The 12,183-nt window shown below is 40.4% G+C and overlaps 1 protein-coding gene across 1 annotated transcript in view; it reads left to right on the top strand.

Annotated features, from left to right (window-relative positions):
* The window catches only part of PIP4K2A (phosphatidylinositol-5-phosphate 4-kinase type 2 alpha), a 164,712-nt gene that overhangs the window by 22,975 nt on the left and 129,554 nt on the right, over positions 1-12,183 (top strand). The gene's annotated exons all lie outside the window — the stretch shown is intronic.

Genomic DNA, 12,183 nt, shown 5'->3' on the forward strand with positions numbered 1-12,183 from the left:
ATCACTCTTCCACAAGGGGAGAAATGAAAATCGTTCAAAATTTTATGTAAAATCTTTCAATTCATGGAAAACACGTTAAGATCGTAAATAATCCTAAAGAAATCAGTGGAGTTGATTGATTTCCGAGGAGGGGGACCCTTAATGATTTAAATGTGACCTGATGCTCTACTGAAGGCATATGGAAGGTGGTCAGCATGGTGCCCGAGAGTTCAGACTTGGGTGCCGAACTGGCTGGGTTCAAATCCTGGCCCCATCACTTATTAGCTCTGTGATCTTGGGCAAGTTAATTAACCTCTCTGTGCCTCAGTGTTCTCATTTATACAATGGGGATAGTGCCAGTACTTAGCTCATAGGGTTGTTCTCCCCTCTCCTCCCAAAATTGGGTAGTTTTGAGGATTAAATATGTTAATACACATAAAACTCCTAAAACAGTGCCTGGCACTGTTAACTACTATTTTTTATTATTATTAGGGTTTGACTGCTACTGTTGATGTAATGCTAATCTGGTCAAGATTAATGCAAATTTAAAGAAATAATTAGAATAAAATATTTGCTTGGGATGAGCAATCACAAGGCTTTTTTCTTTCTGCAGGGCTCAAGGTTTGGAAAGAGTAATAAGCAAATTCTGGCCTGACTCAGTGATGTACTTAGAGTGACCTGTCTTATTTGATGTGAAAGCGTTACTGAAGGAAAGCTTGGGCAGTCGGTGAAGCCCCTGGGGTATGGTAGTGACACCATCCCTTTGCGATGGTGGGTAGGCTTTGTTAGGTTGCTCTCGTGTGGTTCCACTTTTTCCGGGGTAATACCTTCGTGCGTTATTTACATTTCCAAGTTGAAGCCATACATTATCCTTCAGTGTTGTTCACAGAGAAAGGTATGTATCTGTTTCATCTAAGGAGTTAGTGACACGGCAGAGCAGTCGGTTGGTTTGTCAACATTTTTAGACGCAGGAGCCATTGTTAACTGAGGCTCAGGTGGCAGCTCAGTATGTATGTCACATGCTGGTGAAATGGACGTTGCTCTGGGTGGGCCCGGAGAAAGAGGAGGAGAGGGGGAAAGGACAGACAGGGAGCTCTAGGGCTGCGTCCAGCCCCAGAAGCCCCTGGAGGCTTCCAGCAAACCCAGTTTTGTGAAACTAAGAAGAAAAACTTGCCAAGAAGGAAGAAAAGGATGGATCAGTATCTTTAAAGTTCTAGACAGACAAAGGAATCTTTACATGATTCCTTTCTTGAATCTGGTTCTTGATTATAGTCAATTGTTTTGAGACGTGTGATAAGTTATAATAAGCCGAGATCTTTTGCTCTTGGTCCTGGGTATGCATATGTGTAAGGAATTTGGTGGAATAGGAATGCCTCAACTTTCATGAGTGAAGCATTTCATGCTTTTAGAGACTAGGCAGTTTTCCCACCATATGCTGTCACTACTACTGCAGAAATACATACGTCCATTCCATAAGGAGGTTCATAACATTGTGCCTGAGATCTGAGACTGCACAGGTTGATTAGATGTAATCCTTTTTTTTTTAAAGATTGGCACCTGAGCTAACAAATGTTGCCAATCTTCTTCTTTTTTTTTTTCTGCTTTTTCTCCCCAAATGCCCCCAGTACATAGTTGTATGTTTTAGTTGTGGGTCCTTCTAGTTGTGGCATGTGGGATGCCGCCTCAGCATGGCCTGATGAATGGTGCCATGTCCGTGCCCAGGATCTGAACTGGCGAAACCCTGGGCCGCCAAAGCAGAGAGCGTCAACTTAACCACTCGGCCCCAGGCCCCAGATTTGATCCTTCATTTTAAATCTGTATAGATCCTGTTTTCTATTGACACTGTATTTTAACTATTTTGTGTTATATTATCCATTTCAAATTTCTCTATCTTTGCTTTCTTAATGTATTCAGAAAATTTTCTCTTTAAAAATGTTTCACATTATTCTCATTTTGGTAGACCCTTTACTCATCTCTAATAAAACATGATCTGTATTCATTTTCAAATGTAAAACATGGAAATATACTAACCTCCTTGTTACCACGTTGTCCTTTATCCATAGACGAAAACAAAAAGAAGAGCTTGCCTTCTTCAATTATTGATTGGCTCCTCAATCTAGAGTAACTGTCAGGAAGAAAATTGTCTTTTTGACACCTACTGATACCACTTTTCAGATCTCTGAAAGGAACCCAGGGGTTCCAAGTCCTCTCCCTCAATTCATTTGCGAGGTTTAATGAAAATGTAATATGTGGAAACGATTGAGAGATTAGATTTCCTTCAGTAGATAAGAACAGCTGTCCAGGAGTTCACGTTGTCCAAGGATGCTGTCAGCTGCCCTTGGGAATAATGAGTTTCCTGTTCCTGAAACTATCCGAATATGTGCTGGGTCAGCATGTTTCAAAGGTTTCCCCCCGCAGTGGTAGACAAGATGGATAAACATTCACAAGTAGAGCATGCTCCCGTGGGTGGAGCTGGGTTTGCGCAGCATTTCTGACCCACCAGCTGTAAGTCCACCCCTCCTCCTCGCTCAAGAATTAATATTGAAACCAGAGGGGATGGGGTACTGTGGTGTGGAATCTGCTTACCTGCATATCTCAAAAGTAAATTACTGCGAAACTATAATAATTACTGGTATCAAATGACCAAGAACCCCAAAATTGCACAAGGAAAATTTTCTTTTTATGGATTAATCAATTTTTTCTGAAATCGATTACAGTTGATATTATGGTTCAGAGAAGTAGACTTTGATTCTCATGTCCTAGCCCATTCTGCCTATTTAGCAGTAGGTAATCGACCTCATACTAAATATGAAAAACATGGGGTAAAAAAAAGAAAATCAGTTGAAGAGTATGCGTAGGTACTTTGTTAAGAAACTCCTCTTAAAAGTTATATGCATATAATCTCTTATACGATGTAATTATATATTATAATTTCCGTTCCATCATTTTAAACACTCTCAAAGCAGAACCGTTTTAAGAGTCCAAATCCTACTGAAAATGTAAACCTTAGAATTCTTGAGAAAATACACATAGCCTACCTGCCATAGTTGACATTAAATGACAAGACTGCCACAAATAATGAGGGTTCTTTTTCTTTGCATCTGTTCCACAAACCTGAAAATAATGCTTACTCACTCACGGCTTTACTAGGCTGGACACTTGCTGAAACAGCCAACAATACAAAAAGCTCAGCAGCTGTGCATGGCGAGCTGAAGTGGGACAGCTACCAGCAAGATGGGCCGAAGAAATACTGGAAGGACACATAACTTGAAATGATTTGGCAGGGCAGCGAAATGCTAGGAAGCTGCGGCCATAGACTGGACTTTTCCCAGGTGTTTTCAAAGAACTCAAGGGTACTTTACAAGTGGTTGCTTTGCCATGTGCCTGAGACATCATTATGGTTTTCAGCAGGTGACTCTGTGTACGAGGATGGCGCCGGAGCAGGCTCTGGTGCCCTGTGGACCAGGGATCCTTTCGATAACAGGGAGCGAGAGCTGATGTTGTCTACCGGGAGGGAACTTCAGGTTTTCCGGTAGACATAAATTATGTTTCATTAATTTAGCTTTTTTTTGAGGTAGGAAATATGTTTAAGAGCACGAGGAGAGCCAGTGGGTATAATTTTTTAAAATATGAATATGTCATATGTACACAAAAGATTATAGTGACACAAACAAGTACAGTTCAAAGAATAATAAAACACGTTGAACATAAGCTTTTGGCAGGGGCACAGAGAGATAAGCTTTAAATGTTTTTTGACAATTTCCTTTGGGAAAAGAAGTAGGGGTACTGGCTATGAGAGAAAAGACAAGGGATAGGGTCGAAGGATGCTTGCTGTTGACTGACTGTTAGTACCATAGATGTTTTTTGTTGGTTTTTAATTTAAAAAGACCCAGTAACAGCTTTGAGTTTGTCTAAATTTACGGTTTGATATTAAGTATTTATAGATAGTAAACCAGCAAAGAATGGGGAAAATAAACTGAAAGATGACTTGTCACAGATCGGAAACAAGGAGTGAGGGAGTCAGCACACTAAACTGTGTACAGAAGAATGTAAGGTAATGCATTTAGAACAACGACAACAAGAGAGTCCACATGATACGTAAGCAATATCGGGCCCCAGACTTCTTGTCAGTATTTCAGAACGGGATCATTCAGGCTGTTTCTGGTAGGTATTTGGCTGATGTTTGTCTCTTGTAGGCAATGACGAGGAGATGCTGGCCAGTTCCTGGACAGACGTAAAGAGAATATTTCAAGATCTCACACTGAATCGTGTGTGCGCGCGCATGTGCACTCGTGTTCATTCGCAGTTAGGTAGGAAAGCTGTAAGAGAGCTGGGAAGGGCTAAGAAGGACCACTAAAAGAGGTCCCAAACCAAGAGGAGAAACTAAAATCATAAAGGACCCTTCAGTCTTGAAAGATGAAACTGTGATCCCAAAACGGGACAATACATGGGCGAAACAGACTTCTCTACCAGATCCTATAGAATGGAACAAAAGATAGCTGTTGATGCTCAAGGAGGAAAGTTTATGATAAAAGAAAGTAACTTCTGTTTTAATGTTTACAAAGCGATCGTTGCCATTTGCCTGACCCTTACACAACACCGAGAGGGGAGAGGGCACTGTCATTATGCACAGTTGACAGATGAGAAAACAGCTCAGAGAGAGTGACTTGGCTAAAGTGACACTAAAAGGAGTGGGGTCAGGATCAAAGCCAGCTCTGACTCAGATCCTGGGCGCTTGTCCCACCTCCGTGTTTGGAAAACTCTGGATCGATATGCACCACGTGTCGTCTGCCTCTACGGTGGCTTAAAATGTGACCGCAAGCTATACATAATGAAGTAAGAATGTAAAATATGAATGCTATTAAGATCTTAAAGGAAGTCTTGACTTTTTGTGCTATTAGCATAACTTTGAAGAGTTGAGATCATAGAGAGTCACCTGTCATCTCATAGCTCCCCTTGTTGGAGGCTGAGGGGTGAATAGTCTAAGTTTGTTGACTTGCTCCAATATGATGTTTCCTCAGTTTTATTTGTATTGTACTAATGTAAAATAAGCTTGGTTTTTTTTTTTTTTTTGGTATCTGAGATGGCCTCTGCTAGGCAAAAAAGTAGAGGCTTCCAAAAGCTCAGTCTTGTGTGAATAAAGGACTGCAGGTAATGTGGTAGGTGATCGCACATTGTTGGTTTCCTGGGTCTTCGGTAATGCCAGAATTTTCAGACGCAGATGATGCATATTTAAAGATTATCGGACCATCTGTGTCTCTGCAGATGCCTGGTGAGAATACCAATTGTTCCCAACGGGGGTTAATGTGGTATGTTGACCCTAGTTAATGTCAGGCTTTATCCCTCCTGGAACAGAGGCTCTAGGAGCCAAACTCAAGTACAGAGGAACTCACAAATTAGGCAAATTTAATATGAGAACAGCTACTCTTGGTATTTTAGAGGACCTATTGTGGGATCTGTGCTTACCAGCTTGTTCCTGCCGCCGCCACCACCACGAGTCGTGTTGTCTGTTCCTTTGTTTTCAGCTAATCTGACAAGTATCCAGTTGTTAGCACGTTTTTTTAGGTTTGTGGACACGGCTCACAGTGTGGTCACCAATAATTTGCTTCATCAGTTAAATAAAACGCTAGATTAGGAATAAAATGATCAGAATAGGGTAGTTTCCTAATTTGTCGGTTGCTGGCATTTTCTAGTAAAAAAGGCTAACTGTGCATCCTTGAGGTTTGAGGGCTGTTATTGTCTCCTGGCACAAAGGAAATGAACAGGCCTTACAGTTCTCTGTCACAAAACAAGTTAAAAGAAACCAAAGTTGCTGTAAGGAAAAAAGTTGAACGACAGGTAAAATTGGCTCTTAAGTAGAACAGTTTGAGGAGAGTGAAAAATTTAGTAGCTAAAGGTTGAGTATTCTATACCAGTCATATATGTGGATGTGTCTATAAGGTACTCAGAGAGTTTATTTCCTCTTTTGGCATTCTTATTATATCTTTTTTAATATAAAAACATTTATTATATGTTAACTATAGCACAGGGATCGGCAAACTATGGCCCATGGGCCCAATTTGGCCTACTGCCTGTTTTTGTGTGGCCCTTCAGCTAAGAGTGGTTTTTTGCATACATACATAAGAATGGTTAAAACAAAAATTAAAAGAATATTTCCTGACACATGAAAATTACGTGAAATTCAAATTTCAGTGTCCATAAATAAGTTTATTGGAAGACTGCCACCCTCCCTTGTTTGCATGCTGCCTATAGCTGCTTTTGGGCTCCCGTCAAGCAGAGTTGACTAGTTAAGACGGAGACCATATGGCCCAGAAAGCCTAGAATATTTACTATATGTTCCTTCTATGGCAAAATATTACTAATATCTGAAATTAGGAGTTGTCCCCTTTTTTCTGTGATTTTTTTTTTAATAGTAGAGTTTTAGCAAACAATGTTTTTTTATCAAACAAAAGGGCCAACATTTTTTCTGCGGAGTGAATCTCTTATTTTGTAAGGACAGTAGAAAATAGAGGCCATACAGCACCCTTTCATCAAACATAAAGGTTTTCTATAATGTATTTATCCCAACAGCCAAGGGCTCACTCTCTTGGAAATTGTTTTCATCTAGGTATGTGTCTCTAAATGGTCTGCAAATAGGTTCCCCGACAGTCCCTCCCATTCTTGTTTGCACATGGCTCTTCTCCTCATGAGGCAGAGTCTTTTTCTCTTCTCCTGGAATCTGGGCTGGCCCTCTGACTGGCTTTGACCAATAGAGTATGGGAATTGTGATGCTGTATAACTTTAGGCCTTTAGAGGCCTTACAGCTTCAGTTTCGCCCTCTTGACAACCAGCCACCAAGTAAAAAGAGGCTGGACTACAAGAAGGGATGTGGCGGAGAAGGAAGGCGCTCCAACTGCCAGCCATCACGAAGACCCAGACCCAAGAGTGGGGTCATCTTGGATAGCTGAGCTGACACAGGAAAACCACATGGCTGAGCCCTACACGAATTCTTGACCCTTGTAATTGGGAGCCAATAAAATGGTGGCGGTTTTAAGCCACTAAGTTTTGAAGTGCTTTGTTATGCAGTATTATCTAACTGAAAAAGTTTGGAAATATATGTGACTTTTTACGATGAAAGATGAAAGGGAAGAAATATTCTCTAATATAGGATGTTAATAAATTGTAGTTAAATAATACTACAGTTGCATGCTTGAGTTCCTGGTGTATGTGGTTCATCTGGGAAATTAAATAGTTATTTTTATCATTATAGCAGTAATATATGCTTATTGGAGAAAATTTAGAAAAGAATAGAAAACTCTAAAGCACTATGCGTAAATTATTCATGTTCTGCCATCACAAGAGAATCACTGTTCCAGTCTTTACAAACATATTCTTATTTTATAAAATTATAAACATGTATAGTTTTGTCCTCTGCTTTGTGTAATATTATACCATCATTAAATATATTTCAAAAACATTTTTAATGACCACAGTAGCCTAAAAGTGGATTATAAAAAATTCACATAATTCAAAGGTATTACATGGTCTTCATTTTCTATTTCCAGGTTTGCAAGTTAAAGAAATTTTTTATAAACCAAACTTTTTTTGAAAACAGCTTTATTGAGCTATAATTCATATACCATACAAATGTACACTTTAAATAGTATTTAAATAGTATTTAAAGTGTACTATAGTATTTGAATAGTGTTTAAAGTGTACAATTCAGTTTTTTAGTATATTCACAGAATTCTATAACCATCATCACAATCTAATTTGAGAACATTTTTGTCCCCTCTAAAAGAAACCAAACCCCATCTCCCTCCCAGTCTGTACCCCCAGCCCTAGTCAACCACAAATCTACTTCCTGTCTCTATAGAGTTAGGTGTTTTTTTGTGACTGACTTTTTTCACTTAGCATAATGTTTTCAAGGTTCGTCTATTTTTGTAGCATGTGGCAATACTTCATTCCTTTTTATGGTCATATACTATTACATTGTATGGATAGACCACATTTTATTTATCCATTCATCAATTGATGGACATTTGGGTTGTTTCCACTTTTGGCTATTATGAATAATGTGCTATGAACATTCATGTACAAGTTTTCGTGTGGACATATGTTTTCATTTTTCTCAGGTATATACCTAGGAGGGAAAATCTTGGGTCATGTGGTAACTCTATGTCTCACTTTCTAAGGAATTGCCAAACTGTTTGGCAAAGGAATTGTATCATTTTGCATTCCTACCTCTGATGTATGAGGTTTCTAATTTCGCTACATCCTTGGCAACACTTGATGTTGTCTTTTTGATTATAGCTATCCCAGTGAGCATGCAGTGGTATCTCATTGTGGTTTTGATTCACATTTCCCTCATGGCTCATGATGTTGAGCATCTTTTCATAGCCTATTGGCCATTGTATGTCTTCTTTGGAGAATATCTATTCAAATATTTTGCCCATTATAAATTAACTTATTTGTCTTTTTATTATCGAGTTGTGAGAATTCTTCTGGATACAAGTCCCTTGTCAGAGATGTAATTTGCAAATCTTGTCTCCCGTTTTGTAGGTTCGTATTCATTTTCTTGATAGGATTGTTCGCAGCATTAACATTTGCAGTGTTGATGTGGTCTGGTTTATCTATTTCTTTGTAGTTGCTTCTGCTTTTCGTGTCATATCTAAGAAATGATTGCCTAAACCAAGGTCACAACGATTTTATAGAATTTTTAAATATGTTATTTTATTCCTTTATTTTTAACTGTATAGCTAGTACTGCCAGGCTTTTTTAAAAAATAGAGACCCCTCCAGGACAATACATATGGAACACATTCTTTTGAATAGCTGCATAATATTCTATGGCATAAATTTACCCTAATGTATTCAACCATAACCTATTGATGGGCGTAAAGGCTTATTTCCAGTTTTTTGGTTTTTGCCACAAATAAGACTGCCCAAGTCCTTGTACATTTGTTACTTTGTTCTGGTGCCTTTATTCCTGCAGGATACGTTACCCAAGATAGAATGAGAAGCTTCCACTCACCTAAATCTAAGTTAAGATTTATCCTACATTGGCATTTGAACACTCTCATCAACTGGGTAGGAAAAAAGCTTCTGAAACCTCTATGAAAGAGCTTTTCGCCACAGCAGATTCGTTTCAGAGAGCTGAGTTGCTCTGTGATCTGTTACTCTTTCATCAGCTTGTTCATTTTACCTTCTTTAAGGTGAGAGAATAGACTGCTTTCCACAGAGCAACAGAGTGGCAGAAATGCAGAAAAGCTTGGAAATAGGCACAAGAAATGTCTGCCCTTGTGCCCTGTTGCCATTCTGCCATTGAGATTTATTGTTTGTGTTTTCTTTGCCAAGCACTGCTAAAACAGAATTTAGGGGCCGCAGAAAGCTACTGACTCAGCCAGAGTCTGTTGGTGTATGAACTGATAGGGTCTCTCTGGGGACAGTAGAGCCTGTGCTCCCTGTTTGCTGAGGTCCCGTACAGGTTTTTAATTGTATCGTTGAAAGGGGGATTGGCAGGGCTAAGATGGATTCACCTGATGTTTTTCGGATACTCGTGACAGAATAAACACGTTTTAAAAATAAAAGTCAAACAATTGAGTATAATTTTTATATCATTTATAACTATTTGTTTAAAAGGAGTGAAAAACTTCTAGGAGCTTTAACTGATACCCCGGCCCTGTGAAATCTGTGTTAACAGAATTAATGTTTACCTTTTCATTTAGAAGAGGCAGAGTGTCAGACGAGTGCTTTAGTATTTTTAGATTCTTTTAAGAGCCCTTAGTGGCCTGTCATATGGACTCTCTGTTGAAACACACTTGGCCTTGTTTTAATAAACCTTCAAATTGTTGCCATTGTTTACCCTTTAGCTGGAAGGCCACTTGAGTGCCTTAGTGACTGATTGAGGTTCTCAGTTACCTTTAGCTTCATTTAAGAATTTTTTTCTGATGCCTTTAGGATCTGTCATTGCTTCCTATGAGTTAAACTAGCAAATAATTTGTAGGAAATTGACAACCAGAAGTGCTCTTGAGGGCATTTTTTAAAACTTTCTATCAAATGGAAACTTTAAAACATTTCAAAAGTAGAGAGGGTAGTGTACCAAACCCCCAGGCGCCTGTGACTCATCTTCACCGTTTATCATCTCAGAGCCACTTCTGTCCCATAGTTCTGTGGGGTCCCGCATGGCGGCCACTAGGGCTGCGGCTGTTGAGCACTTGACCTGTGACTCGTCGCAGTGAGATGTGGCCCAAGTGTAAACACTGCTCCCAGCACGTTTGGATGTTGTGCGCTCCCCACTGGGGGCCCCTCAGAGAATTCTTCCCTGATCCTCAGAGCTCAGCAAACCTGCCCCTCAACCCTATTCTCTAAGCCTCCTGTTTGTTTCCTTTATAACACTCTTACAACTTGTAGTTATTTAATTATTTGACTTGCCTGGCAAGTTTCCATCTGACTCGCTACAAAAACGTCCCCTCCAGGAGGGGTGGGGCCCAACATGGCCTCCCAGGTGACTTCCCAGGTGACACCCCTGTGACTCCTCAGTGACTCCCCAGTGACGCCCTGGTGAGTGAACACATCACAGCAGGAATGCTCAACTCAGGCACGTCCAACACCTCCTCCACCTCCTTTACCAGCTTAATGAGAAACTCAGATATTATCCACCCACATAAGTAAAAATAAATAAATACAATGCCCTAATTATAACATCGAAGAGAAACATAAGGAATTTGCAATAAAATAATGTGCTTTTTTTCCTGTTTCTAGTATTGGCAATGTGGCTTATATCAGACTAACCCTCTGCCAGATATAGTCCTAAACTCTGGTTAATGTCTGTATAATGCAGACTCTCTCTCTCTTTCACACACACGCACACACACACACACACGGCAGTGACAGTCCTGAACTGCTTGGTCCCTCGGTTACTTCACGTCTCCCCTAAAGAGTTTCCAGGGAGGCCTGACCTGCCTCAGTCCCTTATACAAAACCACAACCCCATCTCCCATCCCTCTTCCCTCCGCCTTTCCCCCATAGCACATGGTACCACCTGACGTTCCCTGTGGGTTTTTTTATTGCCTGTCTCCTCGCACTAAGAAGCTCCATGGGGGATTTTTCTCTTTTGTTCCCCACAGTACCCTCAGCACCTAGATTAGTGCCTGGGATGCAGTCGCTGCTCAGGAAATTTTCATGGCGCTAATGAATCCTTTATTTCCTGCTCTCTCTTGCTGTATGATTCTTCAGCAAGAAGGGCCTGTGAATAGCTGGGTCATGGGCGACTTAAAAAATGTCTGCCTCATAGCCCATCATTGAGTCCAACATTCCCTTTGGTTAGTCTCTTACCTTTGTTCCTCCATGTCGGGAAGTCTCTTTGAAAGTGAATGATGTGTCGGATGAAGAGACTCCCCACCTATGACTTCTTCCTGTCACATTCAGGTTTTTATAGAATATCTGTCTTGATCGGGCAGTACGTACCTTAAATGCCATTTTGTTCAGGTAGCGAGGCAGAAAGCCGAGAGGTGATGATCAATTTGAAGGTTGAACTATGCATTCTGACTCAGGACTAACTGGTAATTGACGTTTTGGGGTGGTCACATTGCCATTTGGGAGTGATGCGGCATACGTGGAGAGTTCTGTTGGTGCTAGTTCCTAAAAGAAGGGACTATGTTTTGATTAATTTAGATGCAGTCTTAACCTTATATGCCATTTAATGCAACTTGGTAAAGAGTTTTATCGAGTGGAAGAAACTTCTGTGAAATGAAAACACGTCTTATCTGGACTGTAGTCTTTGAGCCTATGCTGTCAATGGGATAATACATTTGAAAAATGCTCTCCATCGAACCTTAGGAGGAGACCGGCAGAGGAGAGGCATGAGGAAGAGAAGGAGCTGAGTGGCAAACTGCCCTAGCACAGAGAGGGAATGGCATCTGGGGTGGCTGTGAGGTGGCAACGGTTTGTCCCTTTGCCTGTGAATGGTAGTTGGGAAATACTAACCAGCATCCCCAAAGTATTTAAGTAATTGGTTATGTACAATAAATTACATTTTTTTACCAAAATGTGTATCAGTTTCCTTCTTCCAAGTCAGGAAATGTCAAAGAAATGGCATTCAAGGATGATGGCCATGGATTAGTAAGGCTGTAACACTTCCTGGCCTTGTTTCTCTTCTCTGGACACCGTGTAGAGTGGACGTGACAGCCCATTTGTGGAGCTGTGGTTCTCGTGTCGTAAGAAA

Source organism: Equus asinus, chromosome 29, assembly GCF_041296235.1.
Source record: "Equus asinus isolate D_3611 breed Donkey chromosome 29, EquAss-T2T_v2, whole genome shotgun sequence".
Lineage (NCBI taxonomy): Eukaryota > Metazoa > Chordata > Mammalia > Perissodactyla > Equidae > Equus > Equus asinus.